General features: G+C 48.8%; 1 long non-coding RNA gene across 2 annotated transcripts; it reads left to right on the top strand.

Moving 5' to 3' along the window:
• Positions 1-20: 20 nt before the first annotated feature.
• LOC133747236 (uncharacterized) lies at positions 21-26,865 on the top strand. 2 transcript variants are annotated; one of them, XR_009864297.1, is made up of 4 exons: positions 21-219; positions 5,634-5,805; positions 26,259-26,353; positions 26,690-26,865. It is a non-coding gene; the product is annotated as an uncharacterized LOC133747236 (long non-coding RNA). The 2 variants fall into 2 exon arrangements; XR_009864298.1 differs by lacking the exon at positions 21-219 and adding an exon at positions 557-615.
• Positions 26,866-27,728: the final 863 nt, after the last annotated feature.

Genomic DNA, 27,728 nt, shown 5'->3' with positions numbered 1-27,728 from the left:
GTGCCTCCTGCCTTACAGCGTCTGGAGCCTTCTGCGCAGGCGCCGCGGGCTGAAGCGCTTTTTCCTTCACTTCCGGCTGGGGCTCACGTCATTTGACGTTACGGGCCAGAGAGGGTGCTGGGAGGGTCACTCCTTTCGCTGAGGCTAGCGGGCGCCATTTTGGAGTTGGGCAGGAAGAGGCACCGAGAGTGGAAAGCGGGGCCAGCCATTTTTAGTTAGGTGAGTGACGCCCTTTGTGGGCGCGGGTAGCCATTCTTGTTTGGGGCAGAAGCCTGACAGTTGAAGTTAACGGTTCTCATCTTTACCTTGGGCAAAATTTCCCTACCCGGTCGTTTTAATTTCTGGATTCGAGGAAAGAAACCCCCAGAATCCATCAGGTTGCTGAGATTTAACCCTTTCATTGTCCATTTGCATAAAAGACGTTTCCGTTTATCATTTAAAACTCTAAAGTTAGAAAGGACTGTTTTGAACAAGGAACTTTGTGTTTTAAGAGCCGTTCGGTGTCTCAAAGAGGGTGGGAATAAGGGGCAGGAAAAAAGGAATACAGGGCGTCCGTCATCAGGAAGTTTCCTGTCTGCTAGAGGAGACTTTGTCCTTGCCCTTAGCGAACGGCACGTAAGTTAGTCGTGGGAGGCGGCAAAACCATTCTTGTGGAACTGTGGTTCTAAAGAATTCCATTTAGGTGTGTGCCGAGCGCCCACCTCCTTCCCCCACTGTGTTCGGGTTTGCGAGCCCTTGGGGGGCCAGAGGTGAAAAATACGCCTTGATGTGGGTGGGGGTGCTGTGCCAAAGTTGGAGACTCTTTGAACCCCACCTGAGCCCAAATGACCTCTGGTCATTTAAAATAAAAAAGACTTATTTATTTGAGAGGCAGAGTTACAGAGAGGCAGAGAAAGATCTTCCATCCGCTGGTTCACTCCCCAAATGGCCGGAGCTGTGTGGATCCCGAGCAAGGAGCCTCTTCCCGGTCTCCCACGCGGGTGCAGGGGCCCAAGGACTTGGACCATCTTCTGCTTTCCCAGGACTGAGCAGAGAGCTGGATCAGACGTGGAGTATCCAGGACACAAACCAGCGCCCATATGGGATGTCAGCGCTGCAGACCAGGGCTTTAACCTGCTGTGCTACAGCCCTTGCCCCACCTCTGGTCATTTAGCGCGAGCCAAAGTTGGGGGAGGGGAGAAAGGGTGGCAATATTTTTGTGTGTGAAGCTGAAGCCCAGAAAGGAATGGGTATTTAAATAATAATGGGAGAGTCTAGGAAGAAGTTGGTCCAGGATATTAGGCTGGAAGAAGAGCCCTAAGAAAAGGCTGGTAAGTGGGTGGGAGGGAAATTTTGGAAGGGGGAAGCCATTGTAACCCATAAGCTGTACTTTGGAAATTTATATTCATTAAATAAAAGTTTAATAAAAAAAAAAAAAAGAAAAGAAAAGGCTGGTAAAGTGGAGACCTCCCTGGAGGAAGTCTTGAGAAGACCAAGGCTTGACCAAGAGCAACTGGGAGAAATCCAGACAACCTCAGTCCCTAAGTTAGGATCCTGGACCCCAATATCCACGTGAGGCCAGCTAAGATGGAGCTCCCCACCTCCCCAGAAGCAGGCAAAGGAATAAAGCAGCAGAAGACAAACACCTGACTGATGTGCTAAACAGAGCACTCTGCAGCCTTGAGGTTCCAGACCCTAGCCAGCGCTCCCCCGGGCCAGTGCTGACACGGGCAGCTTTTAGTATTTATGATTTATCTTTTAGTGCTTAGTAGAAATATCTTTGAATATAATCTACTTGGGTTGAACTGCACACATAAAAACTTGAAATTGGTTCGTGTTTCCTCCTTTGTGCCCTCTCAGCATTTAATTTCACATCACTGCGCCATTATTTTGCGTTTACTGGTTTGTTCCTAAGGCCACTTGTGGGTGTTCTGGCTCCCAGCGGTGGCAAGGACCTCTTCTATGAAGAGCTTGTCTCAGTGCTTTTGTATCCTCCTTCCTCACAGCGCCCAGCCCGTGTTCCACCGATGTAAAATCCTGCTAGTCAGCCAGAATATCATTCTATTTCACAGTCTGAATGGATGGTACTCAGAGATGAAGAATCCTTCCTTAGAGATCAGTATTTTAGAAGAGCCTCTTATCTTGATTTGACCATTTATCATACCAATATCAGAGTACAGCTCTTCTGTGTTAGCTAGTTCACCTCTTGCACTGGACTCCATAGATTGTTTTAACACTTCAGCCAGCATGAAAGAGTTCACCATTTTGGGGCGGCACTGTGGCATAGTAGGCTAAGCCTCCACCTTCGGCGCTGACATCCCAAATGGGTGCCTGTTCGTGTCCCAGCTGCTCCTCTTCTAATCTGGCTCCTTGCTGAGGCCCCTGGGAAAGCAGTAGAGGATGGCCCAAGTCCTTGGGCCCTTGCACCCATGTGGAAGACCTCTCTCTGTCTGTAACTCTGCCTCTCAACAAAATTTTTTTAAAAGTTCACCATTTAAGGCCGGCGCCGTGGCTCAACAGGCTAATCCTCCGCCTTGCGGCGCCGGCACACCGGGTTCTAGTCCCGGTCGGGGCACTGATCCTGTCCTGGTTGCCCCTCTTCCAGGCCAGCTCTCTGCTGTGGCCAGGGAGTGCAGTGGAGGATGGCCCAAGTACTTGGGTCCTGCACCCCATGGGAGACCAGGAGAAGCCCCTGGCTCCTGCCATCAGAACAGCGCGGTGCGCCGGCCGCAGCGCGCTACCGCGGCGGCCATTGGAGGGTGAACCAACGGCAAAAGGAAGACCTTTCTCTCTGTCTCTCTCTCACTGTCCACTCTGCCTGTCAAAAAAAAAAAAAAAATTAAAAAAAAAAAAGTTCACCATTTAAAAAAAGGGGGGGGGGAGTTATTTAAATGGTAGAGCAACTGAAAGAGAGAGATCCTCCATCTTCTGCCACTCCTCAAATGGTTGCAAAAACAGATTACAGCCTCTAGCCCAGGTAGAAGCCAGGAGACCAGAACTCCTTCCTAGTCTCCCACTTGGGTGTCAGGGGCCCAAGTACCTGGGTCATCATCCACTGCCTTCCCAGACATGTTATCAGGGAGCTGGACCTGAAACAGAGCAGCTGACTCTCTGGCTGGCATTCCCATATGGGATGCTCACGTAGGTGGCTGCTTAATCCACTGCTCCACAACACCAGCCCCAAGAACTCACTTTCTTTTTTTAAAATTTTTTAAAATTTTATTTATTAATTTGCAAGTCAGAGTTACACAGAGAGAGGAGAGGCAGAGAGAGAGAGAGAGAGAGAGAGAGAGGCCTTCCGTCCATTGGTTCACTCCCTAGTTGGCCGCAACAGCCAGAGCTGGGCTGATCCAAAGCCAGGAGCCAGGAGCTTCCTCTGGGTCTCCCACATGGGTGCAGGGGCCCAAGGACTTGGGCCATCTTCTACTGCTTTCCAGGCCACAGCAGAGAGCTGGATGGAAGTGGAGCAGCTGGGTCTTGAACCAGCGCCCATATAGGATGCCAGCACTTCAGGCCAGGGCATTAACCCACTGTGCTACAGCTCCGGTCCAAAATTCACTATTTCATTTAGTTGTAGTTCTTGTCCTTGGAAAATGTATACTCTGGTGGGAAGTTGAAATCACTAACACCGACAGGATAGAAATAAGGCCTGGTGTGGCACAGTGGGTTGAGCGACACTGGCATCCGACACGAGCACCATTTGGAGTCCTGGCTGCTTCACTGTCCATCTAGCTCCCTGCTAGGGTGCCTAGGAAGACCCAAATGGAGTTCTAGGCTCCTGCCTTTGGCCTGGACCAGCCCTGGTCATTGTGGCCATTTAGGGAATGAACCGGTAGATGGATGATTTCTCTCTTTCCCTCTCTTTTTGTAACTCTGCCTTTCAAAACACATAAATAAATCTTTAAAAATAAGGAAAATGAGAGCCAGCGCCACGGCTCAGTAGGCTAATCCTCTGCCTTGCGGTGCTGGCACACTGGGTTCTAGTCCCGGTTGGGGTGCCAGATTCTGTCCCGGTTGCCCCTCTTCCAGGCCAGCTCTCTGCTGTGGCCCGGGAGTGCAGTGGAGGATGGCCCAAGTGCTTGGGTCCTTCACCCCATGGGAGACCAGGAGAAGCACCTGGCTCCTGCCTTCGGAACAGCGTGGTGCGCCAGCCACAGCGGCCATTGGGGGGTGAACCAACAGCAAAGGAAGACCTTTCTCTCTGTCTCTCTCTCTCACCACTCTGCCTATTAAAATAAAAATAATAAGGAAAATGAAGTAAAGAAATGTGATCATAAGGGGGAAAATGTGGACTTGAGATGAGAGCATACCAGCAAGGTACATTTAGGAAGGGAAAGGGAGGGGTTCTTAAGCGCCCCCCCCCCTTTTTTTTTTTTTGGACAGGCAGAGTGGATAGTGAGAGAGAGAGACAGAGAGAAAGGTCTTCCTTTTTGCCGTTGGTTCACCCTCCAATGGCCGCTGCGGCTGGCTCATTACGCTGATCCGAAGCCAGGAGCCAGGTGCTTCTCCTGGTCTCCCATGTGGGTGCAGGGCCCCAAGGACTTGGGCCATCCTCCACTGCCTTCCCGGGCCATAGCAGAGAGCTGGCCTGGAAGAGGGGCAACCAGGACAGAATCCAGCACCCTGACCGGGACTAGAACCCTGTGTGCCGGCGCCGCAAGGCGGAGGATTAGCCTGTTGAGCCACGGCGCCGGCCTAAACCCCCTTTTTTTAACCAAATACAGTCAGGGTCTTTTTTTTTTTTTTTGCATTGACTGTTGGATTTATACTTTCCTTGGGCAAATTGATAGATATTCTGAGGCCGGCGCTGTGGCTCAATAGGTTAATCCTCCGCCTTGTGGCACTGGCACACCGGGTTCTAGTCCCGGTCAGGGCACGGGATTCTGTCCCAGTTGCCCCTCTTCCAGGCCAGCTCTCTGCGGTGGCCCGGGAGTGCAGTGGAGAATGGCCCAAGTGCTTGGGCCCTGTACCCTATGGGAGACCAGGAGAAGCACCTGGCTCCTGCCTTCGGATCAGCGCGGTGCACCGGCCGCAGCGCGCCAGCCGTGGTGGCCATTGGAGGGTGAATCAACGGCAAAGGAAGACCTTTCTCTCTCTCTCTCTCTCTCTCTCTCTATCTCTCTCTCTCACCATCCACTCTGCCTGTCAAAAAAAAATAAAAAAGATAGATAGATAGATATTCTGTTCCCTATTCCCCTTCCATGACATATAATAGGAACATAAATCCTGTTTTTTTTTTTTTTTTTTTAATTTGAAAGAGAGAAATATCTTCCTTCCATTGGTTCACTCCCCAAATAACTGTAACAGGCAGGTCTGGGCCATGCTGAAGCCAGGAATCAGGAATTCCATCCAGGTCTCTCACGTAGGTGGCAGAGGCCCAAGTACATGGACACGTTAGTAGGAAGACATTAGTAGAAAGCTGGATCAGAAGTAGGGTAGGCAGGAATTGAACCTCTGCTCTGATATGGGATGCTGACATCACGACTGTTGGCTTAACCCGCTGTACCACAGTGGCTGCCCCAAATCCTATTTATTCCTCAAGTCTGCTGATGTCTGGTACAGGGTTCTGATGCCAGATCTGGATTTGAATCTCAGCTCTGCCACTTGTTATCTGCATTGCTCTTGGACAAATGTTTAAATTTATCTGTGCCTAGGTTTTCTCATCTGTGAAGTGGAGATACTAGCGGTCGTTGTGCAAGGTTGTTTTAAGACTGAAGGAAGTGAGTTTTCCGTAGCACGTGGCGCAGTTCCTGACAGAGTAAGTCCTCGGGGAGCTGCTGTTGTTTACCTCTCCAGTCACCCTCGTCATGGCTCTAACATCCTAAGGTTTGTAACTCTATCTTTACATGGCCTCAGGGGTTGTTTGTTTTTGTTTGTTCAACCTTCCTTCAGCTCCAGAAAGACTGAGAGGTTACCCAGCATTACATAGCAGCCATTAAGTCATGCCAAATGAGGAAAACAGGCAGGTAAGCTCATAGTTCCAAAACCCTAGAGAGTATTACATGGGGAAAATAAAGGAATGAGTGGGGCCGAGGCTGTGGCATAGTGGATACCTGCAGCGCTGGTATCCCAGATGGGCTCTTGTTTGAGTCCTGGCTGCCCCACTTCCAGTCTAGCTCCCTGCTGCTAATTTTTCTGGGAGAGCAGCGGAAGATGGTCCAAATGCTTGGGCCCCTGCACCCACGTGGATGAAGCTCCTGGATCCTGGCTTCAGTCTGGTCCAGCCCTGGCCATTGCTGTCAATTGGGGAGTGAACCAGCAGATGGGAGACTTTCTCTCTGCCTCTGCCTCTCCCTCTCTGTAACTCCGCCTTTCAAATAAATAAATATTTTATAAATAATAATATAATTTTATAAATAATAATGAGCATAATAATAATAATGAGCAAGTGGTACAGAAGAAGAGGTGAATTCATGGAAGAGGTGCAACACCAGTGGAACTTCGTAACTTCATAGGATGAGTACCAGGGGACAAGGAAGACCAGGGCTTGCGGTGCAAAGGGAACAGCATGCACAGAAGTACAGAGGCGTGGAGCAACAGTGCGTATGGGAGTGACTGGGTAGGCAGGAGGGTTGAGGTGTTGCCATAAAAAGCAGCAGGAATGGTTTTGGGAACCAGTTCCTATAGAGACTTCAGTGTCCCACTAAGGAGACTGGACTGCAGCAGGTGGGCAGGTTCTGACGGACTTAGAGCAGAGGAGCCCCATGAGCAGACTTGCATTTTGCAGGTCTCCTTCTGGCAGCTGTGAGGGAGCCCCAAGACAGGAGAGCAGTTAGAACACTGCTGTAGGCCAGCGCCGTGACTTAACAGGCTAATCCTCTGCTTTGCGGTGCTGGCACACCGGGTTCTAGTCCCGGTCGGGGCACCGATCCTGTCCCGGTTGCCCCTCTTCCAGGCCAGCTCTCTGCTATGGCCCGGGAGTGCAGTGGAGGATGGCCCAAGTGCTTGGGCCCTGCACCCCATGGGAGACCAGGAGAAGCACCTGGCTCCTGGCTTCGGATCAGCACGATGCGCTGGCCACAGCGGCCATTGGAGGGTGAACCAACGGCAAAAAGGAAGACCTTTCTCTCTCTCTCTCTCTCTCTCTCTCTCTCACTATCCACTCTACCTGTCAAAAAAAAAAAAAAAAAAAAGAACACTGCTGTAATGACCTGAGCTGGAGGTAAGGGGGACTAGAAACGGCAGTGGTGGCAGGGGGGTCTTTTGTTGTGTGTCCTGGTACACTTTCTTACTTGTAGCTGTGTCTTCTCTCCTCCAGTTACATTTGTAAGTTCTGTAAAAGACCCCTCAGCTTCCTTTAAAATACTCCTCTGTCAGTAAAATGATAGATTCCATATTTCAAATACAAATCTAGTTTGTTTTTTGTCTCAAAGACCTGTGAACTCCTGAAGTTTGGGAGCCCTGGCTGGCTGGCCATACGGTGTCCTGCTTCTCCCTTGTTGCCTGGCACCTGAAAAGGCTCAGCTCTGAATTGAATGTTCTCAACCCCACTGGTGGAGAGTGGCTTAGTTAGGAAAGCCGTGTGCAGAGCCAGCCGTGCTCCCCACTTAAGCCTCTTTCTGACCAGTCGTGTGTCCGAGAGGAGTTAGGGACAGCCATTTCCTCTGCATGTGGATGACTGTCTTGGAAGGTGGAAGAAGCATGCCTTGACCTTTTAAAGACAATGCTAGTGCAGCCAGGCCAGTCTCATAACTTCTGAGTGAAAGTATTGGCCTAGTCTCTATCCCTTTGGGAGAATCTTGGAGTTTGCTGATGTGACTATAATTCATATTAAAAATCTTTTCATTTTTAGCTGCCTTAAAAATAGCACAGTCATGAACAGACCCCCTTCTGCCTTACTTACTCTTGCTGGGGATGGCATGGAGCTGCTCTTACCTTCTGGCCACTTGTTCATTTGATTCTTTATCACCCTTAGCCCCCACCCCCAGCCTCACCCTGGAGGAAGTTGTTGGACAGATCCCAGCAGGCTCAGGCACAGCTCCCCGCCTCTGCAGCTGGGGTTATAAATAACTACCAAAGCTAAACAGTCAAATAACCACATTTTGAAAATTGCTTAAAAAAAAAAAAAAGGCACTCTGATCCTGATTCCATAGCAGTTCTCTCACTGCTGCCCTTCGTCTCTTCCCCTCCTCCACTGCTCTGCCTTCCTTTCTTGATCCTGGCTCCCGAGGGAAGTCAGTGTGCGCACAAAGCTGTCTTATGATGAAGACATCCTTTTCCATATGTGATGGGGCCGAAGCCCTCCAGGGCTGTAGTTGCAGTTACACGATGTTGTTAATGGCACAGAGGCCTCAGGGCAACATCTGCTCCTCAGTGGTAATTGGGTTTTCTCTAACAGACTGTCTCTCCTGGGTCCTCCATGCCTAAATCCACCTGTCAAGAAGGCCATGGAATTGCCGTCATGGATGGGCCTTGATTTTTTTATTCCAGCAAGACCAAATTTCTCTTTATTCCCCAGGATGGAATATAGCCAGTAATTATGGGTTGTGACTTTTTAGACTGCAGGCAATTTCATTCAACAAATATTTGTTGAGCATCTGATATGTGCTAGGCATTGGCCTGGGAGCTGAGTGTACCTTGTGAATAAGTAGATGTGGCCTTTCCCCTCTGTCAATTTGGGACAAGTGTGGATAGGAGGGGGCTGAAGGAGTATAACTTTCTCCTGTCCTCACCCCACCCACCAGCCTTTTTAAAAACTATTAACCCAGTATAACAACATTAAATAAATGTTTGAAGAAAATAAAAGACATCCTTCATCTCACTTCTGCCACAAAGCTGTTTTTTCTATATTGCCTTCCAATATTTCTCTGCATGCATACAAATATGCATATTATATGTGCACATTTTATATAGATGCAATCATTGTTTGCATGAAATTATTTTACATGTTGTTGGTATTTTCTGTTTTTCTCTGTTGCTTTCATAATTGTAACCATAATCACTGTAGAGCATTTCATGGTGGAATGGTGACATACTGCACTTTCACTCCCCCTGTTGTGGGGTTATTGAGGATCTTATTATTATTATTTTTTAATATATTTATTTACTTGAAAGGCAGAGCTACAGCAAGAGAGGGGGAGACAGAGAGAGAGCTTTTATCTACTGGCTTATCCTGGGTCTAGGCCAGGGCAAAGCCAGGAGCCTAGAACTCCATCCGGGCTTCACATGTGGGTGGCTGGGGCCCAAGTTCTCAGGTCATCTTCTGCTGCTTTCCTAGGTGCATTGGGAGAATGCTGGCTGGATCAGAGTCTGGCCCGGAACGAGGGTCTTTTATGTCAGATAATGTTGTGTATATTTGCATGCATCTGTAGCTCTATTTATTTATTTATTTGACAGGTAGAGTTATAGACAGTGAGAGGGAGACAGAGAGAAAGGTCTTCCTTCTGTTGGTTCACTCCCCTAATGGCTGCTATGGCTGGTGTTATGCCAATCCGAAGCCGGGAGCCAGGTGCTTCCTCCTGGTCTCCCAAGTGGGTGCAGGGACCCAAGCACCTGGGCCATCCTCCGTTGCCCTCCCAGGCCACAGCAGAGAGCTGTACTGGAAGAGGAACAACTGGGACTAGAACCCGGGGTGCCGGCGCTGCAGGCGGAGGATTAGCCAAGTGAGCCACGGCGCCGGCCTATAGCTCTCTTCTATTTTTATTTCTGCCTCTAATATATTTTCTCCATACACTTGCCCAAATTTATAACTTTACCATCCTTGTGAGAATATCAGTTTAAGACATTATTCCCAGAACTAAGTGCTACCACTTTTTAAAATCTTTCAATTTTAATTTAAAAAAGAACTGCAGCCGGCGCCGCGGCTCACTAGGCTAATCCTCCGCCTTGCGGCGCCGGCACACCGGGTTCTAGTCCCGGTCGGGGCACCGATCCTGTCCCGGTTGCCCCTCTTCCAGGCCAGCTCTCTGCTGTGGCCAGGGAGTGCAGTGGAGGATGGCCCAAGTCGTTGGGCCCTGCACCCCATGGGAGACCAGGAGAAGCACCTGGCTCCTGCCATCGGAACAGCGCGGTGCGCTGGCCGCAGCGCGCCTACCGCGGCGGCCTTTGGAGGGTGAACCAACGGCAAAAGGAAGACCTTTCTCTCTGTCTCTCTCTCTCACTGTCCACTCTGCCTGTAAAAAAAAAAAAAAAAAAAAAAAGAACTGCACCTCAAATGTGCTTTTGATTTTATTTCTGGTAAAGATGTACTTCAGTTTTCTTGGTGTTTATTTACTAGTTCTGTTTCCTGCGGAGTTCTGTTCATTACTCATTTCTCTACTGGGACTTGAATATTTACTCTTTAAGTTTGAGTGACAAATCAATAGTTGCTTTGAAGCACATTCAGTTACAGAATCAGTGTACCAAGGAAGCAGAGTGTGTGCTTCATAATGATTTCTCTAGCATTTTTCTCCTCTGGCATCCCAGTCACACCAAGTGGTGGTGTCTCCGTCCAGTGGAGCTGCTGTTGTGAGAGTCAGACTGGGAAGAGGATGTGTAGATGACATGTGTGAAAGCAGTGAGGAGGCAGTTAGTCACCACAGCGAGTTCCGACGAGCCATAATAACTCTATCTTTTTAAAAAAGATTTCTTTATTTACTTTGAGAGGCATAGTTACAGATAGAGAGAGGGAGAAACAGAGAGGTCTTCCATCTGCTTGTTCACTCTCCATATGGCTGCAACAGCCAGAGCCAGGCCAATCTGAAGCCCGGAGCCAGGAACTTCTTCTGGATCTCCTCCGCGGGCCCAGGGGCCCAAGCACTTGGGCCATCTTCTACTGCTTTCCCAGGCCATAGCAGAGAGCTGGATCAGAAGAGAAGCAGCTGGGACTGGAACTGGTGTCCATATGGGGCGCTGGCACTGCAGACGGATGCTTTAACCAACCACGCCACAGTGCCAGCCTCCATGGTCACTCTTGCCCACTAAGAACCAAGAAGAGAACAGCAAGCACTGTTCTCCTGGTGATCTGAGAAACCAATTTACCAAACCATTCAGTTGTAACAAGGGTGAAAAATGACCCTGCTTTCTGCCATTTGTAAAATGTGGGTCTTTTTTTTAATATTAATTTTTAAAATTTTATTTATTTGAAAGATGGTGAGCTCCTATTAGCTAGTTCAATCCCAAAATGCCCACAACAGCCAGGGCTGGGCCAGACAGAAGCCAAGAGCTGAGAAGCCAATGTGAGTCTCCCACCAGGGACCCAACCACTTGAGCTATCGCCTGCTGCCTCCCAACGTGCACATTAGAAAGAAGCTGGGAGGCCGGCACTGTGGTGTAGCTGGTAAAGCCGCCGCCTGCAGTGCCAGCATCCCATATGGGCGCCAGTTCAAGACCCAGCTGCTTCACTTCCAATCCAGCTGTCTGCTATGGCCTGGGAAAGCAGTAGAAGATGGCCCAAATCCTTGGGCCCCTGCACCCATGTGGGAGACCCGGAGGAAGCTCCTGGCTCCTGGCTTTGGATCAGCCCAGCTCTAGCTGTTGCAGCTATCTTGGGAGTGAACCAGTGGATGGAAGACCTCTCTCTCTACCTCTGCCTTTCAAATAAATAAATAAATAAATATTTTAAAAAAGAAAAAAGAAGGAAGCTGGAATCAGGAGTGGAGCAGAGACTGGAACCCAGGTACTCCAATATGGAATATAGATGTTCCCAGCAACTTTTTAAAAAGATTTTTTAATTTATTTGAAAAGCAGAGTGATGGAGAGAGATGAGGAGAAAGAAATAAATCGTCTACCTGCTGGTTCATTTCCCAAATGGCCTTAACATCTGGGACTGGGCCAGGCCAAAGCCAGGAACCTAGAACTCATCCCCAGTCTCCCATGTGGGTGTCAGGGGCTCAAGCACTTGAGCCATCTTCTGCTGCTTTCCCGGGCACATTAGCAGAGAGCTGGTTTGGAAACAGAGTAGCTAGGACTTGAACTGGTGCTCATATGGGATAAGGGTGTCACAGGCAGTGCCTCAGTAGTGTCCTCCCAAGCAACTTTTTCTTCCTTCTTCCTTCTTTCCTCTTCTTCTAAGATTTAGTTGTTTATTTGAAAGGCAGAGTTACAGAAAGACAGAGAGGGAGAGAGAGAGAGAGAGCTACCATGGGCTAGTTCATTCCCCAAATGGCTGCAATGGCCAGAGCTGAACTGGTCCTAAGCCAGGAGCTTCTTATGGGTCTCTCAAACCCAGGCACTCTGATATGGGACACAAAGCATCCCTAACTGGAAGTTTAACTGCTAGGCCCAATGTGGGTCTTTTATTTGTTAGTGATTTAGGGTAACTAGACAGGAAGATTAAGTAGGAATAATTGAGCTGGAATCACAATTTCTGCCAGCCCTGCATTGTAACTCTATCCACACCTGTCGATCCAGTATGCCCACTTTCCCATAATGCACCTGTGTCTCATCTGGAACAAGGAAGGAGGAGAACCCATGATGGCCACGTGGAAGTTAAACTCCACATGGAGGCACCATGAAACTCCCAGAAACCCTCATGTACACTAAACTCCACCTCTTTTGCATACTCATTAGGGCATGGCCTCCTACCTCCTAAAAGTGACTGACGCCTGTGGAAATGCCCTCTTTTGCTTTTTCCCTTCTGGACCTCACTTATGGGCCCTCCTCCCACACATCCTCCTTAAAGGCAACTCTCTGGCCCACTCATGATGAGTTTCTCTCTATGTGGGGTTGCCCACATTCTGCTATGAATGTATATTTCTCTCTCTCTTGCTCCCTCTGTGTGTGTGTGTGTGGGTGGGTGTGTATGTTTCTTGAATAAATCCTGCTCTTATTTGTACACTGTATTTATGCCTCTGCTGTGAATTCATACCTCTGTGAGGGTAAGAACTTGGAATAAAAATGGGAGATACTTATGCCCGTAACATTGGGAGATGCTTTCCCAGAAACAGGGGCCAGAGTTATTTTCACATGCTTACCCAATCTCTCTTGTGACTAACTGTACCCAAATGGGAACCAGTTGGCCAACGTGATGGTTGCAAGCTACGTCTAGGAGCAGCATTTTCCCTGTTTAAGGCAAACAAGCTCATACGTGGTTCGAAGCCACAACCTTGACGTCCTAGTGTTGCTCAAACCAAGATTATTGACTCCAACCCAATCTTAGGGGTTGAGGATGATTTTCTTGCTAGTCTGGAAATTTAGACAACAATAAGTGGGCGTCTGGTCCTTTTATTACCTGCCCAGCCTTGCCAGCAGATGTCACTACACCAAACCACATTCTCCAAAGATATGTCTGGAATGAAAGGAAGGGCTTCAGAAAGCTCAGCCATTACAACTCTCGTTTCCCATGGCTTCCACAGATGTTTCTGAAAAGCTATTGAGGATATGTAAGAAAACATACACTTGTACATAGTTACCAACAGTACTGAGGCCTAAGCTGGGCAGACCAGGTTCTGGGCAGAGCCAGAGTTCTTATCCAAGGACTTTCTCCAGATTGGGTGGGGAGCACAGCTGCTGTGGAAGGGCAGCAGGGCAAGCAAACCATTGAAGTGGGGGGTGTACATGATAGAGTTATCTAAGAACAAGGGCTATAGTCTTGGGGCTGTTCCAAATGTCACCAGAGAGCTGATACCTCAGGCAAAGCACTCCACCCACCCTCCACCCTGTGCCTCTGTGTATGCTGGAAGGGGCTGTCCCTTGCCTGAGGGCTGTAGACTGGGCTGATCTATCCAGTTTGGGGCCTCCTCAGTGCCAGCCAGGCATAACCACACCATGCCAAGACACTGGGAAAGTTCCAAGCAGTTCAGCCCACCATTACCATTTTTCTTGAAGACTAATATAGTTAGCATTAGTAACCTGGTGAAGGGGCCATTGTTAGCTGCCTTGTAAAGACTTTCATTTCATGTGACTATCTTGGTGGGATGAAGACTGAAATCATTACCTGGCCTGCAGGATTCTGCATGGTGTCTCCTCTGGCTTACTTTCCAGGCTCACCCCTACACAACTCTGCCTCATTTTCTTGGCTACAGCTTCACAGCCTTGATGTAATTCTTTAAGTGTGCACTGTTTCCTTCTATCTCGGGACCTTTGCACATGCTCTCTTTACTCTGGAATGTTCTTCCCATATCCTTTTTTTTTTTTTTTAAGATTTACTTACTTGAAAGGCAGTTACAGAGAGAGAGAGAGAGAGTGAGAAAGATTAGTCTTCTATCCACTGGTTCACTTCCCAGATGGCCTCAACAGCAGGAGCTTCATCTTGGGCCATCTTCGCTGCCTTCCAGGTGCATTAGCAGAGAACTGGATCGGAAGTGGAACAGCTGGGACTCAAACTGGTGCCCATATGGGATGCTGGCATCACAGGCAGGGGCTTAACCCACTGTGCCACAACACCAGCCCTTCTCATACTCTTTAGCTATTTCCACTAGTCCTTCAGATCTCAGTTTAAATGTCATTTCTTCAGGAAACCCTTTCCTGAGCCTTCCAGAGTGGATCAGAGTCCCCACTTGCATACTGTTATACTTTCCTTCATAGCACTTGTCTCAGTCTGTAATTACATATTTATTTGTGTGATATTTGGATTCTTTACCTTCTTTCTCTCCAAGACTGACTCCAGGCTGTCAGTCCATGAGTGTAGTATCTCTTTTACTTAGCATTGCATTCCCAGCACCCAGCAAAGGGCCTGTCACTTGGTTGGCATTCAGTGACTGTTGGCTATATGAATGAATGACAAGTGTATAGAGGAAAATTAGAAAACATAACGTGACTTTGCTACACATTTACGTATCATTCGCTTGTAAAATTTAGTGCCTAATTCTGATCACTCTACCTGCTAAGAAAGACATATCAGGCAGAGCCCAGAGACAGTCATCTGGATTGGTTAAAAGGGAGATTAATGTATGGGACAAAATTGGAAAAGATTGTGAGAAGATGGAGGATGAGGTTATGTTTTAAATCTATGAAAATACAAAGGGGACAGAGGGAGATTTGTTTACTGAATCCCAAAGATGGTTGCTAAGGAAAATCTTTTGAAAACCAGACTCTGGACTCCCTAGAGAAGGGGCCAAGTGTTGATTCATCTGTATATCCCCGTTGCCTAGCATGATGCCCAGCACATAGTAGGGGCTCACAAAATGTGTGTGGAACTATTTTGTTGCTGAAGCTTAAAGGAGATAGACTTGGGTCTGGGGATAAGGTAGTGTGCAATTATTCACTTGGGAAACCCCAGAAGCAAAAAGAAAAACCATGAATAGGGTCACGAAGGGTTCCCTTACATGTACAGACAATAGCTACACAATGGTCTGTTTCAGGGACATTAGGGCTATTCATGGCTCATCCCTTGACCTTTTGAGATCATCCTTATGAAGGGGGTAATTACCATGGCTTCTCACAAAACACATCTTTCCACCAGTGGGGACGAGATTCTAACCTGTATAAATCATTGCTCTCACCCTTCCTCAGTGCCTCAAAGTTGTCTTCTCTTGGACCCTTCGGAGTGTTCAGCACAGACCCTCCTGGTCCCCTGAGCATATTCTTCTGTATTTCCCAATAGAGAATGGAAAGTCCCAGAAGGTGGTGCCCTTCAATCAGAAGTAAACATGGCTGCATCTCTCAGGGCAACCAGTGCCTGAGCCTGGTATTCCTGAACCCACAGCAGGGAGGCCATTAGCCTCGGTCCCAGGAATCCCTGCAACCAGCATCCCTGGCATTTAGCCTTCCATCCCTGGCACTTAACCCCCTGGCCTCATAAGAAGGGACATTTCAGATAGTTTTTCTTGGAGCCATAGAGGGTTCAAAAGAATTCTTGTACATTAAAAAAAAAAAAAAAAAAAAAACCCACAAACAAATCCTCCAAAACAGCACTGAGATGCTTGGCATTTCTCTCCTCTGCCAGCAGTGTGGAGCTTAACAAAAGGGTTGAGGATCTGGACGTGTGTCTGTTAGATTCCTTCTAGCCAGTTCCACTGGTCTCATATTTGATAGTCCCAGAGTCCTGGGCCCTAGGGAGGGGTGAAGGCTGCATCCTGTCCCAAAGCTAGGCCTGAAGGCACAAACATCACAAAAGTCGATATCTTGATTCTTGTGCTTGGTAGGTGATGCTTCATGGAAACTGGAGTTGGGACCGCCTGCCCCCTTCTGCTTCCCACCCCTCGTCTTCCAGCAGCCTATAAATCACTGAGTATTAAATACTGTCTGGAGGACCTTGCTCCCCCTACCCTGCTCCAAGGCTCCCCACCAGGCAGAGGCTGCAGACTAAGCAGGGGGAAAAGAGAAAATGGGCAGCAGGCAGGGGCGCCCATCATTTATCAACCAAACGCAGCAGTCAGTCACTCTTTCCAGCAGCATCCTGGCAGGCTGGCCTGGCCATGGAGCCAGCGTTTTCTGGCACTGGTGAGCACAGTCCAGCAAGAGTTCCCTTTATTTAGCTTCCCCACTCCAGAGATGGGGAGACAGAATCAAGGGGTGAGTCCTTTCTGATTTTAGTGGTTTCAGAATTAGAAACGGGTAGATTCTTGCTTCTCTCTCACCCTCTTCTGCCAAGTCTCCTGTCAGGCCTCTTCGTGTGTCTTCTCTTTGACCCCATGAAGAGCTTTCTCACTCGCCCTGGCACACCACTGAAGTTTCTTGAGTGTCCTGGCTCCCCAGCTCTGGCAGACTTTCTTAAAGGGCGCCACCCTGCCACCTCTTTTCAACTTTCTCAGGTTTCTCCTTAATGGAAGCCCTCACCTTCTCCCACCAACTCCCTGCTTCCTCCAAGTAGGAAACTTGGAGAAAGGGAATGGATTTGGTCTTAGGCTAGTCCACTTGGGGCAGAAACATAATAGTAATGCTTTAATAGCAATTCTTTCATGGAGGAGAAGTCCAACACCCACACCGGGAACAGCTAGAATCTGCCTGACTCACCTCCACAATTTCAGTGCAATATAAACACAGAGTTCTAGAGAGTTTAGGGCTGGACAGGGAGCCAGGGGAATGGGTTATGGCATGACTGGTCTGTTCTGTTTTCTTAACTCTGACCTTCAACCTCTGTGTCAGGCAAGAGTGAACCCTTGGGTCTGGGTCCCTCTGACCTAGTACACTGACTCCCACCAATACAGGTTATACACAGTTTTTGAAAGCAAGTAGGGGGGTGGGCATTTGGTACAGAGATTAAAATGTTGCTTGGGACACTGGTGCCATAACAGAGTACTTGGGTTCAAGTCTTAGCTCTGCTTCTAATTCCAGCTTCCTGCTAATGTGCCCCTTGGGAGGCAGCAGATGGTGGCTCAAATATTTGGGTCCCTGCCACTCATGTGGAAGGTCCCAGTTGAGTACTGGGCTCCTGGCTTCACCCTGGCCTGGTCCCGGCTGTTGCAACATTTGGAGAGTGAACCAGCCGATGGAAGGTCTGTCTTTCTGTCTCTTTGCCTTTCAAATAAAAATAATAATAAATTGAAATTTTAAAATAAAGCAAGTGGGCCTGTCACTTCTGGCTGTATGACCTACAAACATTTCCTAACCTCTCTGAGCCTTAGTTATGTCATCTGTGAAATGGGGATAATTATACATACTCAGGTGGGTGGGTATGAGGCTAGTAGGGTAGTCAAATGAGATGATGTGTGCAAATTACTTGGCCTCCAGCAATCTCAGAATAATTGAAACATTCATTTGTGCTATATAGCTGGGATCCACAGTCTATAGCATTGAGGATGTATGACTTCCTCCCTTGAGCCTGCTCTTACTTATCTCCACAGATGGTGGGGCTTCTTGGGTATTCTAAGGAAGGCAGACCCTGGTTCAGGAATCATCTCTTTGGGAAGAATTCAGAATGAGGGGCCAGCAATGTGGCATAGTGGGTAAGGCCTGCTGCCTACAATGTCAGCATCCCACTTGGGCATAGTTTCATGTCTTCTCAGCTCCATTTCCAATCCAGCACCTGGCTAATGCACCTGGGAAAGCAGCAGGAGATGGCCCAAGTCCTTGGGCCCCTGCACCCATGTGGGAGACCTGGAAGAAGCTCTGGGTTCCTGGTTTCAGCTTGGCCCAGCCCCAGCCATCATGGCCATTTGGGGAATGAACCAGCAGATGGAGGATCTCTCTCTCTCTTTTTTTTTTTTTTGACAGGTAGAGTAGATAGTGAGAGAGAGAGAGACAGAGAGAAAGGTCTTCCTTTTTGCCATTGGTTTACCCTCCAATGGCCACTGCGGCCGGCGCATCTCGCTGATCTGAAGCCAGGAGCCAGGTGCTTCTCCTGGTCTCCCATGCGGGTGCAGGGCCCCAAGGACTTGGGCCATCCTCCACTGCCTTCCCGGGCCATAGCAGAGAGCTGGCCTGGAAGAGGGGCAACACCGGGATAGAATCCGGCGCCCCGACTGGGACTAGAACCCGGTGTGCCGGCGCTGCAAGGCGGAGGATTAGCCTGTTAAGCCACGGCGCCGGCGAGGATCTCTCTCTCTCTGTCTCTCCCTCTCTCTGTGTAACTCTGCCTTTCAAATAAATAAATAAATAAATAAATAAATAAATAAGTCTTAAAAAAAAAAAGAATCCGGAATGGGATATTTAGGGCCAAGAAATTGACAGGGTTGGTGTTGGTGTCTAAATCCTGACTTGACATTCTGGGCAAACACCCAGCAGGTTGAAGTGTTGGATGGAGCTTGTGAAGATGCCAATTTGTGTGATATCAGAGTGGCATGGAAGAGGCAAAGCCAAGCTGCTTCCTGCACCAGAAGAACACAGGCTGCTTTGTAGACAACCCGGTCTTTGCCAAAGTTGAATGGAAGCAGAGGTTACAGAGGCCACTGGTGGAATGTACTGGAACACTTTCCAGGCCCTTCGACATCACCACACAACTCCTCAAGGCAGTAAGCCATCAGGGCCTTCCAGAATTGGGTACAAGGTCCGCACTCTCCCCCATTCACAGTAGGAGAAAGAACCTGCTCTGCAGGGAGCACTGTTCTAAGTGCCACCAAGCGACCAAGTGGGAAGAGAGGCAGTCTGGCCCTTTGCGACTTTTTCTTTCTTTCTTTCTTTCTTTCTTTCTTTCTTTCTTTCTTTCTTTCTTTCTTTCTTTCTTTCTTTCTTTCTTTCTCTCTCTCTCTCTCTCTCTCTCTCTCTCTCTCTCTCTCTCTCTCTTTCTTTCTTTCTTTCTTTCTTTCTTCAAGCAGAGTTAGACAGAGAGAAAACTCTTTCTTCCGTTGGTTCACCCCCCAAATAGCTGCTACGGCTGGCGCTCAGCGCTGATCGGAAGCCAGGAGCCAGGTGCTTCCTCCTGGTCTCCCATGCGGGTGCAGGGCCCAAGCACTTGGGCCATCCTCCACTGCCTTCCCGGGCCACAGCAGAGAGCTGGACTGGAAGAGGAGCAACCAGGACAGAATTGGGCGCCCCGACCGGAACTAGAACCCGGGGTGCCGGCGCCGCAGGCGGAGGATTAGCCCAGTGAGCTGCAGTGCCGGCCGCGACTTTTTCATTAGAGAGACTTGGCTTCCAAGGCCGGTTTGTTGAGCCATCTTTTGGAACAAATATGTTGGGTACTGGAAATCCACAGGAAAAGCCAGGAATAAACACCTAATTCAGTCACGGCTGGGGCGCTGGACCGGATGTAACCAGTTTCATCCTTACAGTCAAACGCAGGTTTACAGTGTCACTGAGGAAACTTAGAGTCAGGGTCCCTCACCTGTGCAGACCCCTTCCAAGGTCCTACTTTTTTTTTTTTTCTTTTTTAAAAAAAGAGAAGAAATAGCTACATCAGGCCTCACAAACCCTGCAGCCTTCCCTACTTTGTCTGTAGGGCCTTTGCCCCAACTTTCAGCAGTGATCAGAAATATATATGTTGGGGGCCAGCAATGTGGCATAGCAGGTAAAGCCGCTGCCTGCGGTGCTGGCATCCAATGTGAGTGCCTGTTCGAGTCCTGGCTGTTCCACTTCCAATCCAGCTCTCTGCTATGGCTTTGCAAGGCAGTGGAAGATGGCCCAGGTCCTTGGGCCCTTGCACTGTGTGGGGAACCCGGAGGAGGCTCCTAGCTCCTGGCTCCTGGCTTCGGATCTGTGCAGCTCCAGCAGTTGCGGCTAATTGGGGAGTGAACCAGCGGATGGAGGACCCCTCTCTTTCTCTCGCTCTCTCTCACTCCCTTTCTGCCTCTCCTTCTCTGTGTAACTCTGACTTTCAAATAAATAAATCTTTTAAAAAGAGAAATATACATGTTGGCTGGAGAAACAGTCAAATATGTAAATAAACAATATGGACTCACCACTGCTGGACGCAGTGGTTTGCACTGGGTGCCAACAGGAAATACCACAGCTAATGAGCCCCTCTGCTCAGAGCTGGGGAGAAATGACAAATATATGTACAGTGGCTTAGGAGAAATGATAAATCTACCTGCAAACTAGCATGAAATAATAGGCTGCACACTGAATGCTGAAGCCCTGAAGGAACCATCGGTATCTCACAAGGTCAAGGCCAACTCAGGGGCATTTGGAGGAAGTGAGGTCTAATTGGAAGTTGAAGCAAACAATGGTGGAGGAGATGGAGTTGCAAGGAGCAGGGAATATCTCATTACTAAGGCACAGGAAGTAAAATGGAATAAGAAGCTGTGCAGTTATCTGTGACAACAGCTCTTTTTAGATAATATTTTTGGCTCTGAAAAAAAGCTCTGGATCTAAAGTAAATCAGGGCCAGCACCGTGGCTTAACAGGCTAATCCTCTGCCTTGCGGCGCCGGCACACCGGGTTCTAGTCCTGGTTGGGGTGCTGGATTCTGTCCCGGTTGCTCCTCTTCCAGTTCAGCTCTCTGCTGTGGCCCGGGAAGGCAGTGGAGGATGGCCCAAGTCCTTGGGGCCCTGCACCCGCATGGGAGACCAGGAGAAGCACCTGGCTCCTGGCTTCGGATCAGCGTAATGAGCCGGCCGCAGCGGCCATTGGAGGGTGAACCAACGGCAAAAAGGAAGACCTTTCTCTCAGTCTCTCTCTCACTATCCACTCTGCCTGTCCAAAAAAAAAAAAGAAAAAAGAAAAGTAAATCAGACTACAGATCCATGCTCAAATCACTCTTCCCTTCTGTTACATGGATGCTGTCTTTGAATTGGATTTTGATGGTACTTGATGCCTGATTTGGTGCATGGTATGTGGGGGAGAAGAGCGATGGCACGTGGAATCAGATGGAGAATGTTATAGGATTTACAGCTGATCTGCCTCAGAGACAAATAATGTATTTATTTGAAAGGTAGAGCAACAGAAAGGGGGGAGAGAGAGGTAGAACTTTTCATCCACTGGTTCACTCCCCAGACAGTAGCAAGGGCTGGTTCAGGAGCCCAGGAAGCTATCCAGGCCTCCCACATGGGTGGCAGGGACCCAAGCACTTGAGCCATCTTCCTGTGATTTTTTGGTGCATTGGCAGGGATCTGGGGAAGCAGTGCTGAAACCAGCACTCCAGTATGGGATGCTGTCATTGGAAACAGCAGCTTAACCCACTATACTAAATGCTGGCCAGACAATTGTTATTTTTTTATTTACTTTATTTCTTTGTAAAGCAGAATAAGTGATAGAGGGAGGAAGGAAGAGAGAGAGTGAAAGTGAGCACTTGCACTCACTGGTTCATTCCCAAAATGGTCATAATGGCTGTGGCTGGGTCAGGAAGAAGCCAGTGGACAGGAACTCTGGGTCTTCCATGTGGGTGGCAGGGGACTAGACACCATTTTTTGCTGCCTTCCCAGGCACATTAGCAGGGAGCTGAATGGGAAACAGAACAGCTGGGACTCCAATTGATGCTCCAGTATGTGAGTATCCATTGCAGGTGGCAGCTTAACCCAAAACACTGCAATGCTGGCCCCAGATATTGTATTTTTGAGGCAGATTTGAAGAAGGAAAGTGGAGACAACAGAGCATGAAACAAATAGATCTTTGTGGTTTTTATTTGTTTGTTTGTTTTGCAGTCTCTTGGGAATGTGTATCACCAGCATCTCCTGTCCATCTCTGGGGACAGGGGACCTGGGAAAGTTGGGCATGTGAGATGCAGACTGGTCTCACTGAGGCACTACTGTAGAAACCAGTCACACCCCCCCCCCCCCAAGGTACCCATAATCACATAGCACAGTGGAGGTAGAGTGTATTTTATTTAGAGTATATTTAATTCATTTTTTATGAAGCATCATCTATGTACTGGCTTCAGTGTTAGCTATAGTAGAGTGATAACCAAGATAGATCTGTTTTCCTTAGGAAATTTTCTGTTTCTAGTGTGGGAGAATATTTTTTTTTTAATGAGAAATACCAACATGGGTATTCCATTATCCAAAAGCCATATATTTTGACTCACAATGATCCTTTTTTTTTAATATTTTATTTATTTGAGAGAGTTATAGACAAAGAGAAAGAAAGGTCTTTCATCTGCTGTTTCACTCCCCAAATGGCCACAATAGCTGGAGCTGGGCCAATCTGAAGCCAGGAGCCAGGAGCTTCTCTGTATCCCACGCAGGTGCAGGGGCCCAAGCACTTGGTCATCTTCTACTGCTTTCCCAGGCCATAAGAGAGAGCAGGATAGGAAGTGGATGGGATACGGCACCGCAGGTGGAGGCTTAGCCCACTACACCACAGCACCGGCCTCCACAATGATCCTTTAAGGCTTTAGGGCAGGTATATTAGTTTCTTGAAACATTCTCCTGAAAAGATTAGTGGGGTCTCTCAACATCATAGATCTCTCATCCATAGATTTAACCTAAATACTTTTTGTTTTGGAAACAGTTTGATTGAGGTATAATTTACATAACATAAAACTCACTGTGGGGTAAATTATACATGTATAATTCTACAACATTTTTTAGTAAATGTATAGAATTATGCTGCCATCACAACATAACAGTTTAGGAACATTTCCATAACCTCAAAGAATTCCATTTAGGGCCCAGTGCTATGGCATAGCAGGTAAATCTGCCTGCAGTGCTGGCATCCCATATGCTTACTGGTTTATGTCCCGGCTGTTACACTTCCAATGCAGCTCTCTGATATGGCCTGGGAAAGCAGTGGAAGATGGCTCAAATGTGGCCGACGCCGTGGCTTAACAGGCTAATCCTCCGCCTTGCGGCGCCGGCACACCGGGTTCTAGTCCCAGTTGGGACGCCGGATTCTATCCCGGTTGCCCCTCTTCCAGGCCAGCTCTCTGCTATGGCCCAGGAAGGCAGTGGAGGATGGCCCAGATCCTTGGGCCCTGCACCTGCATGGGAGACCAGGAGAGGCACCTGGCTCCTGGCTTCAGATCAGCGAGATGCGCCGGCCGCAGCGGCCATTGGAGGGTGAACCAACGGCAAAAAGGAAGACCTTTCTCTCAGTCTCTCTCACTATCCACTCTGCCTGTCAAAAAAAAAAAAGATGGCTCAAATGCTTGGGCTCCTGCACCCACGTGAGAGACCCGGAAGAAACTCCTGGTTCCTGGCTTCAGATTAGCCTAGCTCCTGGCTTTGGATTAGCCTAATTCTGGCCATTGTGGCCATTTGGGGAGTGAACCAGGGGATGGAAAGCTTTTTCTCTGTAACTCTGCCTTTCAAATAAATAAATATGTTCCGTTGAGTCTGTAGGTAATCCCTTCTTCCACCCCCAGTCATAGACAACCACTGATCTGCTTTCTGTCTCTACAGATTTGCCTTTTCTGGACATTTCACATACATGGAATCACAATATGTAGTCTTTTGCATCTAGCTTCATTCACTTAGCATGTTTTCAAGGTCCACCCGCACTGTAGCATGTATCGGTATTTTTTCCTTTTTGATTACTGAATAGTATTCCATTGACATTATTTTAGAAATTTTATATATATGTATATATATATATATATATATAAATTACATACGTGGTTTGCTGTTATTGCTAGCATTTCTGTTAGTGCTGACCTGGCAGTTTGCTCATTTCTTTTTTCTTTTTTAAAAGATTTATTTATTTATTTGAAAGGCAGAGTTACAGAGAGAGAAAGAGAGAGGGAGAGACAGAGAGATCTTCCAGCACCAGTTCACTCCTCAAATGGCCACAATGGCTGCAGCTGTGCTGATCTGGAGCCAGGAGCTTCTTCTAGGCCTCCCACATGGATGCAGGGGCCCAAAGACTTGGGCCATCTTCTGCTGCTTTCCCAGGCACATTAACAGGGAGCTGGATCAGAAGTGGAGCAGCTGAGACTTGAACCAGTGTCCATATGGGTTGCTGTTGTTGCACATAGGAGCCTAACCTGCTCTATCGCACCAGCCCATTATTCATAATTTGAGGCAGCACTGAACAGGGTGCAGGAGACTTCGTCCCTTGCCCTTCCTCTGATAGCCTCCTCTTGTCTAGCATCCATCTCATCATCTGTAACACAAGTCCCTAATGTCTCTCTCAAGGATTTTTTTTTTTTTTTTTTTTTACAGGCAGAGTGGACAGTGAGAGAGAGACAGAGAGAAAGGTCTTCCTTTTGCCGTTGGTTCACCCTCCAATGGCCGCCGCGGTAGGCGCGCTGCGGTCAGCGCACCGCGCTGAACCGATGGCAGGAGCCAGGTGCTTCTTCTGGTCTCCCATGGGGTGCAGGACCCAAGCACTTGGGCCATCCTCCACTGCCTTCCCAGGCCACAGCAGAGAGCTGGCCTGGAAGAGGGGCAACCGGGACAGAATCCGGCACCCCAACCGGGACTAGAACCCGGTGTGCCGGGGCCGCAAGGCGGAGGATTAGCCTAGTGAGCCGCGGCGCCGGCCTCTCAAGGATCTTCCGGTTCTAGTCCCTGTTGGGGCACTGGATTCTGTCCCAGTTGCTCCTCTTCCAGTCCAGCTCACTGCTGTGGCCCAGGAGTGCAGTGGAGGATGGCCCAGGTCCTTGGGTCCTGCAACTGCATCAGAGACCAAGGGGAAGCACCTGGCTCCTAGCTTAGCATTGGCGCATCGCACCGACCGTAGCAGCCACCTTGGGGGGTAAACCAACGGAAAAAGGAAGACCTTTCTGTCTCTCTCACTGTGCAAAACAAAAAACAAAAAACAAAAAAACAAAAACAAAAACAAAAAACAAACTACCTTCTGTTTTCCAAGGAGTGCCACTAGTCCCAATATTCCAGAATTTTAGTGTCTCTGGTTCCACATTTACCCTTTATCTGTTTGGTAACTTCTACCACATCTTTTATTAAGAAACAGGAAGGACCAGTGCTGTGGCTCAGTGCACAGAGTCACCACCTGCAGTGCTGGCATCCTATGTGGGCGCTGGCTTGAGTCCTGGCTGCTCCATCTCTTTGCTGTGGCCTGGGAAAGCAGTAGAAGGTGGCCCAAGTGCTTGGGGCCCTGTGGGAGACCTGGAAGAAGCTCCTTGATCCTAGCTTTAGATCAGCACAGCTCCAGCCGTTGTGGCCATTTGGGGAGTTAACCAGCAGATGGGGGATCTTTCTCTGCCTCTGCCTCTCTGTAACTCAGCCTTTCAGATAAATTAATTAATTAGAAAAAAAGAAACAGGAACCTTCATTGATTAAAAAAGATTTATTTGAAAGGCAGTTACAGAGAGACAGAAGCAGAGAAAGAGGTCTTCATCCACTGGTCCACTCTCCAAATGGCTGCAGTGGGTGCAGCAGGGCCGATCTGAAGCCAGGCGCCCAGAGCCTCCTCCTGGTCTCCCATGCGGGTGCAGGGGCCCAAGCACTTGGGCCATCCTCCACTGCCTTCCCAGGCCACAGCAGAGAGCTGGATCAGTAGAGTGTCTGGGACTAGAACCAGCATCCACACGGGATGCCAGCACTGCAGGCGGCCAGCACTGGCCCCTGGAATCTTCATTTTAAAAAGGCCACAGGGGGCAGGCACTTGAGTTACCAGTTGAGCTGTTGGTTAGGCCACTGGCAGCCCACAGTAGAGTGGCTGGGTTTGATGCTTGGCTCTGGCTCCTGGTTTGTGCTTCCTGCTGATACAGTCCCAGAGAGGTCGTAGCGATGGCCAAGTAGTTGGGTTCCTGCCATCTACATGGGAGACCTGAATTAAGTTCCTGGCACCCAGCTTCAGTCCAGACCAGTTCCAACCTTTTCAGGCATTTGGGGACTGAACCAGCAAGTCCGAGCACTTGCTCTCTCTCCTTCTCAAGTAAGCAAATATATTTTTAAAACCTGTTGTTTAACAAAAATTGTGATTCTCACTGAGAGCAAATGGAGAGCTGAGGAGTGACTGTCATGTAGTCGAAATGAAGGAGAAGGAACAAACGAGAGAACTAAGAAGACAGAGTGTGGTGGGCCATGGCGAGTACTGAAGGTTAAAATCCAGGCCATCTGGCTACCGCAGGAGTGAGAGGGAAAGGGCCAGGGAGAAGGGAGGCTACCAGAGTGGGAAGACACGCTGAGGGTTAGGACTCCCCTCCCTACCCTGTTCCCATAACCTCATTCATTCCCTCAACCCTCCTTCCCAATCCCTCCCAGGCTGCTCTGCTCCTTCCGTTCTGACCCCATTTCCTGAGGATCTCATTCCCCGAGGAGCTGGGCCTGACATCTCAGACAGAGGCTGAGGAAAGGAGGTAGGTCGGAAAGAGACACTGTGTGTCTGCGTCATCTTATTTTCTGTGTAATTATTTCGGAACTGGGCGGCCAAAGACGTAAGCACTTAGATTTTACCAGGAAGTTTGGAGATAGTCCCTCAGGTACCCGGGAGTATTAAGACTTCTTTAGTCTATGCTGAACCATGGCTACTGGGTGTCATATTTCAGAGGGTAAAAATGGTGATTTGGGGGGCTGGTGCTGTGGCGTAGTGGGAAAAGCTGCTGCATGCAATGCTGGCATCCTATATGGGCACCAGTTCAAGTCCCGGCTGCTCCACTTCTGATCCATCTTTCTGCTATGGCCTGGGAAAGCAGTAGAAGATGGCCCAAGTCCTTGGGCCCCTGCACCCACATGGGAGACCCAGAGGAAGCTCCTGGCTTCAGATCAGCACAGCTCCGGCCATTGTGGCCACCTGGGGAGTGAACCAGCGGATGGAAGACTTCTGTCTGTCTGTCTGTCTCTCTCTCTGCCTCTTCTCTCTCTGTGTAACACTGACTTTCAAATAAATAATTACTTTAAAAGAGTTGTTTTGGAACTCCCATTCTTGCTGGCCATTGTGGCATAATCGGAAGCACAGAGCAGAATCCAAGGGGCCCTGGTTGCGGGACCGAGAATGCTCTCAGAACTGGAGAGTTCCTCTTGGCTGTGGCAAGCTGGGAGGATGAGGCCTCCTGCAGATCAGACCCCATCCGCAGGCTTCTGCCCAAACCGCCAGCCTTTTGTCCTTGGTAATCCCTCACAATCGTGCAGCTTCTAAGACCCCACATCTTATGGGGACTGCTTGGGGAATGGCCATACTTGTGAGTCACACACGTAGGAAAAAGCACTCCAGTTCCTGGAGTCCTCATTTATCTGTGGCAGCTGTGGACATCCCAAGAGCAGGCTGGGATCAGGGGTTTAAGCATATGCTGTCGGAGCCCCATAAGGCAATTCAGTCTCCTGTAGATGAGGAACAATCTATTGATATGCTTGGTATGTGTCATCCTCCATTTTCAATGTTTTTGAGTGCCTGTCTCTGAAAACAGGAACCAGCCTGTTTGAGAACATCATGTAGCCCAGTGCCACTTCTGCATGCAGGCTTCAAGGCCTGCTGGACTGTGAGCTTCAGGCCTGTCCCTGGATATTATTGTCATCCTTTAGCACCCAGCTCAGTGTCTGGCACACTGGCACATAGTGGTAATTTCAGTAAATTTGTGATGAGTATTAACTAATGATAATGATGTTGACAAGGATGACAGCTGGGACAGAAGCAAAGGTTTTTGTGGAAGCTACAAGATGCTTTGTAATGCAAGACATCTCCCTTTGCTGCCCACAGACAGGCTCCTCAAAGCCACGGCTGCCTTCGTTAGAGGA

The sequence above is a fragment of the Lepus europaeus genome, chromosome 18, assembly GCF_033115175.1.
Source record: "Lepus europaeus isolate LE1 chromosome 18, mLepTim1.pri, whole genome shotgun sequence".
Lineage (NCBI taxonomy): Eukaryota > Metazoa > Chordata > Mammalia > Lagomorpha > Leporidae > Lepus > Lepus europaeus.
Note: the sequence above shows the minus strand (reverse complement) of the source record. Positions and strands in the feature narration are given on the sequence as shown.